Below are 7,796 nucleotides of genomic sequence, written 5' to 3'. Positions count from 1 at the left end.
TGCTAATTTGTTTACCCTTTTCATTTAAAGGCACGCTTTCTTTGCATCTATGCTTTTTTTTTTTAAAGGAAATACACTGTAATAATAACGATTCAAATCTGATTAAAGGTGTAAACCTGCCAAACTGCTGAAATACTTTCTCCATCAAATACCAAAAAGAGACATCTTAGAGTCCTGCTTGTCACAAACAATAAGCCTACATCAATCTTAAACGTCACATTGCATATCTTAAAACAATTCCTCTTTCTCTGGATTAACTCAGAGGTGACCCAGTCTCTGAAAAGGAACATTGGATTTTGTCCCTTTTTATAAATGTCATTCAAAATGCTGCTTCTTTTTGCTGCAGGACGTGCGCTGTGTCACGGTTACAGAGCCAGAGATGAGTGTTGGGACTTTAAATGCGTCTGAAGCTGACAGGCGAGACTGAAGGCTTTCACACTTTAGTCAGTATTTTCATTGTGCACATCAGTGCAGGATCTGTGAGCAGGCTGCGTTCAGAGATCTGTGGGAAGGGTCTGACCTGGGCTGGTAAACTGCAGATGTCACTTTAACTGGTACGTGATGCCTGGCAGGAGACAGCTGTGTGTCACACTCTGTTCCCACTTTCATAAACTGCAAAGAACCACGGGTGAGGTGCAGCTGTGTGACCTTTTTGTTTGTTTCATGCTTCATGTGCAACAATTCTCAGAGCCGTTGTACAGCATTTGAATGAGACAATTGTAGCTTCATCTCTCCACAAAACAAAAACATACATGTTAAATGTCTGCTCCAATCTTTGTCTGCACTCTAAAAAGAAAAAAATTGATCCAACTTAAATAAATCACTGCAATTGGTAACACGTAATTGAATTAAGGTTATTCAACGTAATCAAATATAGGATAGAGTTTAGACCAACAGGCCTTCTGATTTGAATATAAAAGACAAGAATGACCCAGCAATATCTCACACTACAGGACAAGAGTTCCAAGCGTCATGACTCTTGTCTTTGATATACAGTGTCTTTCCGCACAAGGGGGTTGATCATCATCCCCTCCCAAACTCTAACTTATGGTGCAAAAAGAAATAAACAACAGTTAAAATCACTAGTTAAAACAGAACACATGGACAAAAACTCACACTTAACCCCAATCTGCCCAGACAGGCAAAGAAAATGGTGTCCCACAATTCCTTGCGCTGCCTTACGTTATGATGTCATGATGCATGGACAACTTCACACCAAAGTTACACCAACTTAATTGAATTAAGTTGTTTGAAAGTAAAATAACTGTCAGACAACTGTTATTTTTAAGTTGAATGAACTAAAAAAAAAAAGATTTTCAAACAAAATAATTAAGTTCGATCAATGTAAAAAAAAGTTTCTTTCCAACTACACCCCAAATAATCTTAGGTTTCAAGATGTTTGATCCCACCCCCCCCCTCACAATTTCAAGAAACAACAGAATTTAATTATTTTGTCATGTCATGTCATGTCGTGCTGCGCAAGTTACTTTAAAAATGCAATTTATTACAGATTACTTAGTGTCAGGAACTGGTGGTTGAGGACCCAAAATGCCAAAGACCAGGCTTTGTGACAGAAACCAAAACATTTAGTAAATCAACTCAAACGTGACAACCCTGTGGCCGCATTAAAAGGTGACACAGCAGATTAGAACAGTTGACCTGACACTGAAGAACTGAATACCAGACACCTATATACACTGAGGGTAATTAACTAAATGAAGACAGCTGTGGGTGGATGAACAACCTGATCCTGCTGAGAGTAACAGGAAAAAAAACCCACAATTACAATCAGTTTCCAAATAAAATTTAGAGGAATGCAATCGTGGTCAATTACATTTCACTTTTCAAATTTCTGAAGAAAGGCATCTTTGTGTTTTGAAAATTCAAATTCGTTTTTCGTCGGTTGCTGACATCCTGTTATGCTTTGTGTCAATTTTGGAAGATTGCAACATTTACGAACACCAATAGAGCAGCTGGTTCAAATCACTTATGTGAAATATACCACTGGTCCAGATGTGGACATACACATACCTTATCCATTAGCGAGAAGGTAATTGAAAATGTGTTGCAAAAAGGGAAAGTCCTTTTTTTTTTTTTTTTGCTACGGAAAGAACACAGTCTTGTTTTTTGGTTACACTCTCAAATGTAATTGCTGTTGCTGTTTTGTTTTTTACCTTTTTCCCATCAACATAAACTGGTGGAAATTATATTAGTATATATATGTAGTATATATATGTAGTATATTATACAAGTGCATATAAATACTCAGGACATATAGTCTAAAACCTGAAGCTCAGGAGCCACATGTGACTCTTTGACCCCTCCTTTAAATTTAACAAGCAACATCATTTTTGACTAAATAGCACATCTAGCAAAACTAACCAGTCAGAATAGTCAAACATTATTCAGCTCATTTACAAACTGTTGATTATTACTCCCCAAGACTGCTGACTAGCATAGCCATAATGCTCTAACACAGGGGTGCCCACACTTTGTTGGCATGTGAGCTACTTTTGAGCTGACAATGTCTCAAAGATCTACCTATATATATATATACATATATATATATATATATATCCAAGAAAGAGTCTCGGGTATGAAGACTGCAGGTCACGACATAACAACCTGTGCACAGCCTGGATTGATTACAAGAAGGCCTATGACTCAATGCCACACACATGGATCACTGAATGCTTGGAGCTGTACAACATCAACAGGACTCTAAGAGCCTTCATGGGGAACTCAATGAAGCTGTGGAAAACCACCCTTGAAGCCAATGGGAAGCCATTTGCACAAGTGTCCATCAAATGTGGGACATACCAAGGTGATGCTCTGTCCCCACTGCTGTTCTGCATAGGTCTGAACCCCCTCAGCCAAATAATCAACAAGACTGGCTATGGATACCGACTCAGAAATGGGGCCAACATCAGTCACCTCCTCTACATGGATGACATCAAGCTATATGCTAAGAGCGAGCGTGACATTGACTCCCTGATCCACACCACCAGGATCTACAGTACTGACATTGGGATGTCATTCGGGCTCGAGAAATGCAGCCGGATGGTGACAAAGAGAGGCAAGGTAGTCCACACAGGAGGGGTCTCACTCCCAGAAGGAACAATAACAGACATCGAGGACAGTTACAAGTACCTTGGAATTCCGCAGGCAGTATTGAGGCTATTGTAAAATGCAGCGGTTTTTCCAAGCTACCAGTAGCTTGAAAAAGCTTTAAAATGTGTTAAACATTTTTAACTTTTTTTGTAGATCTGAGCTGAGTTTCATCGCATCACAAATGTCAACCTGCGAAACCGTTTTATTTGGACCTGGACAGACAGACGCAGAGGATGCTGATCTTGTTGAGACAGAAGGCAGCACGAACCGGAAGGCTCTATGCGACATTCTGCACCTCTATGATAAACAGGTGAGGTGTAACTGCATGGCATGATCAACATTATGCTTTAGCTAAAAGAAGGGGCTGACTTGGATCGGTTCATATTAATTACTGAGCGTTTCTAATTCAGTGAATGACTGTAAATGTTTACTTCATTGGAGAAAAAAACATCAACGTTGATCCCAATGCATTTGTAAATATGAATGTAATGTCATCTTATGTTTGCTGTATTTTTTAAAATAACTATACAATTTTAAGATAATTAAAGACTAGATGAACTGAACTGAGCCAGACCAAAGGGTGCAGTCATTTGAAATATGTTTGCCATATTAATTTGTTTTTGTCTCTGTGCAGCAAGAGCAGACTGCTGATGTCAAATGTACTCCTGGCCTGTACTGGCTTCCCATATACAAACGTGAGGAAGACCCACAGTTCTTCAAAGTTTGGAATGTAAGTACTTTATGATGGATAATGGTTTATTCACTAAATAGTACCAGTGACAGTGTGCTGGTTAATACTCCAGCTCTGTGGGTAATACAACTTAACCAGAAAGTCATGGCAAAGCAATGTTGTGAGGCAAAGCACATAGTCTCCTAAAATATTGCACTCCAGCTCATCTGTGCTCCTGTACCTGACCGTGGACCTCGCCTCTGGCTCGTCTCGGGCCCACAGCCGTCCTCTATTTCATCTGGATGATGCCAATCTGCTGGACTTTAAAAATGCAGTTGTTGAACTAGAAAATGTAATTCTTCTCTAAGAGTTCTTGTACATCGCCTGTCCGTCCTGGGGAGGAGTCTTTTTCTTTTTTTTATAAAGGAGTTTTTCCTTACTGTGTAAGAGGGTCTAATGGCAGGGATGCCCAGTTTAGTTTAGTCTGTTTAGTTTAGTTTAGCCAATACCTAATGTATTATGATTTCATGTTCATGTACAATTGCCAGTATGAAGCCCATGGAGACGACTTCTGTTGTGACATTGGACTATATAAATAAAATTGAACTGAACATTTGCTCTTAAGTTGCATTGGCAAGAAGGTGACATTCTTTCCAGCAGGTTGTGTCATTTTTATGGAGATGTTTTGTGCTGTAGTTGAACAACTGCCCCATAACAGAGACACAACCTGGTGGAGAGTAACGAGTGCTAACTGTGAGAGCATGACATCAGGAAAGAGTTCCAGAGGGTGAATACTAGGTAAGCAGCTGGGGCGGATGGAATTCCTGGACGTGTCCTGAAAGGTGCTGACCATCAGGCACAAGCTGAGAGTTATGTTGGTGAAACTGGTTAGGTGGAGGGAGGGGTGGGGTTTGGGCGAATAAATGTGATCCTCTTTTCAGATTGTCATGTTACAAAAGCTTTTGTTTATTTTTTTGTGGACAGTGCCTTATGGAATGATGAGGACTCTTACAAGTAGTCTTATTTTGATTTCATTTGATTTTGTATTATATAAGCTCTGTTCTTCCAGATCCTTTTCAAGCAATAAATCAATCTCTATGTGACTTTAGTTAATGATCACTGTATTTAATTAAGCAAATGTGATTTAAGTGACTTTTATGTTTTGTTTTATTTTCTGTCTTTTTAATCAATGCATTTCATCATTTCTGTAATGAGTTTGATAAATATGTGTAAATTATTTATTGCTTTGACTACAATGCTTGAAATCATTAATTTAAATCAACTTTAATAATTTTCTTGATGTGTAATTTCTGACCTTCTCTTAAAATGTCAATTTCAGGTTGTAGTTTTTGCATAAAGTTTTGTTCCCTCAAACGATCAATTCTTTCTTTAATACTACACTGTTTTTTTTCCTTTGCAGATTAAAGAGTCACCAGAGGCAGACATCAGCAGCTCCTCTGTTGGCATTCTGACCGTCAGCAACAACAATACAAGTTCAGTGCATTTCTGTTCGCTCAGTACAGCAGTTGTGGTGGAAGATGAGCTTGTGGTAGGCGACATTCCCAAATGGGTATTTTTTTGAGCGCTAATGTTTGTAGGGAAAGGGCAGCCTAAGAAAATACAGTTTTATGTGGGAAAAGTGTAAAAAAACAAAAGGCTGATACACAATTTTTGCTTTTCTTGGAAGTCCATGTCAGGACACAGGCTCCGTACTCAAATGACCTACTAAAATAAATGAACATAAAAATGTGCAAAAAAGCTATATTTTTACAGCTACTAGCTTATACAATGTTTATAAAACTCACAACGTTTATTATAATACCACCAAAAATGAACACTTGCAACAGTAAACCTTTTTACACATCTGCACAACACATTTAAAGTGCTGATACTGAACAGTTTTCCAACAGTGTAAATGGTAATATAAGAAAAAAAAATCTTGTACTGAGAGGAGTGAAGCATTACTTAAGCAAGGTTTTGTTTCAGGATTATTACAAGAGTGTTTTCCTACAATCGTTTATCTGATATTAAAAAAAAGGTACAAATGTACTGGAACTTTACAAAATGTGCTTCTAAACTTTCAAAAATACTAAAATGTAAATGGCACTTGGAATCAGGTCTGCCAATTAATTTTTTCTTTTTTGGTCAGCGCACGTCAAGACACTTCCTCCTGCCACTTAACGGGATAGTGCTGTTTTGACGACTTGCACTTTGTTGGATAACCGGCCACCATCCAAACCCATTAGAATCTTCTGCAGAACCGCAAAAGTGTATTTCAAATCTGGTGGGTAGCTGAAGTTTAGAGCATACACAGGACCAAACAGCATTGTTACCGCACGGCTTACACTTTTTAGGTCACTCAGGAGTTCCACTCCTTCCAAAATATTTCCAACATTCTGAAGGTCATCACTTGGGTCTGCACCAGTGTGTCAGATGGCAAAGATCCCCAAGACTGTATCTGCCAGAGCCTCTTCTGAGTTTTCATCACTCTGTAAGACAAAGGGGGAAAAAGGGGTACATACCATAAAAATGTAAATAAGTACATTGTCATTAAAAACTACAGTCTAAAAACTAGTGTCCTCAAAAGTCAACTTTTTTTGTATATACAGTATGGGCACAAAAAAATGGCCCCTCTGTTAATAACAGACAGACCTATAATGACCTATATAACAAGAAAAAGTCTTCCTTCTATTTTTTGGTGCTTCCTTTTGGACTCATCATTGCATCCTCTCACTCCATTAACCCATCCTCATGTCTTCCTTCTCTACTTTCATGAACTCCTCTGAAGTTTTTCTTTAGTCTTTCCTGGTACCTCCATCCTCTGCATCCTTTTACCAAAATCCTCACTATTCCTCCTATCAACATCTCAAAACCATCCCAATTGGCATATATCTCCAGTTTATCAATCTATTACAGGTGGATATAAGCTTTCTACGGGTGAAAAATGGGCAAATATATACAGAACAAGTACGTATCCCAAGGGTTACACTTGGATTTACGTGTTCTTCCTACCATGACAAAGGTGGATAAAGGTGGAAAGATTTCATGTAATCCATGGACACCAGTGAAGATCACAAATCATTGAAGAAAAAGGGTTCAGCGCTCTGTCCAGTGGGTCTGAATGACCCAACTCCCAATGGTAAAGTGCCTAGGATAGCACAAGGGTTACTAGACTGCCTGTACAAAATTTAAAGATTGTAGCCCTCCTGGTGGGTTCACAAGTGAAAATGTCCATGCAAATTGTTTTCTACGGGCATGGTGACAGGCTGTAATGAACAGTTAAGCGACACAAAAGGATCAGTAAAGGGACAGTAGGTGAGACGCAGGCACCAAAATCCTGCAAATTGCACAAGAAGCCTGTCAGTGATGTTCAAGTGTTAAATGTGTAAACCTTGCTTCATTCCTGGCTGTTAGAAATGAGGAAATTAGACAAGATCTAGTTTGTGTGAACATCGTCTTAAGAATCATGTGCAATCTCCATCTATGCACCATTTGCGCACAGTCAATAAGGAGTCAACTACATAACATTGGTACTTTTCATTTCCATGACATTACTCAAATTGGCCGCACAATGGCGCCCCTCTCTGGACAACCCTCTACAGCCACAGGCAACCCAAGAACCACCAGCACCTGGATGGGTCAACCCCCAGTTGTAACTCCCAGTAACCTTAACCCTCTAATGCTCTAAAGTGGGTGCATGTGGGTCTTGCAGTTCTCTTGAGGCTCCTGCAGCCACTTTAAAGGGACGTTATGAAAATGAAACGTAAGATTGTCATAGTAAAAATCTGGTGAAATAATTCTAAGGATTATGTAAATTACATGCACTTGATGTAAAGGTGATGCTTTCATAGGACGTACTTATTCTGCAGTCCAATAGTTAGTAAGGTGCATGTACTGGTCCTTGCTGATCGCGACCAAATGCACCTGATGCATAAGTAATCATAAGACGCCCTTAGGATGTCCACACAAAATACACTGTCTAAATCTTTCAGCCAACACTTTTTAGTCTGTGCTG

The 7,796-nt window shown here is 39.1% G+C and overlaps 1 long non-coding RNA gene across 1 annotated transcript; it reads left to right on the top strand.

The window, feature by feature from the left end:
- Positions 1 to 3,216: 3,216 nt before the first annotated feature.
- LOC110017516 (uncharacterized) lies at positions 3,217 to 5,456 on the top strand. Its single transcript, XR_002292936.3, has 3 exons — positions 3,217 to 3,421; positions 3,746 to 3,841; positions 5,202 to 5,456. It is a non-coding gene; the product is annotated as an uncharacterized LOC110017516 (long non-coding RNA).
- The last annotated feature ends 2,340 nt before the right edge of the window (positions 5,457 to 7,796 follow it).

Source organism: Oryzias latipes, chromosome 22 (assembly GCF_053564925.1).
Source record: "Oryzias latipes strain Hd-rR chromosome 22, Olatipes_Hd-rR_3.1".
NCBI classification, from domain to species: domain Eukaryota; kingdom Metazoa; phylum Chordata; class Actinopteri; order Beloniformes; family Adrianichthyidae; genus Oryzias; species Oryzias latipes.
Note: the sequence above shows the minus strand (reverse complement) of the source record. Positions and strands in the feature narration are given on the sequence as shown.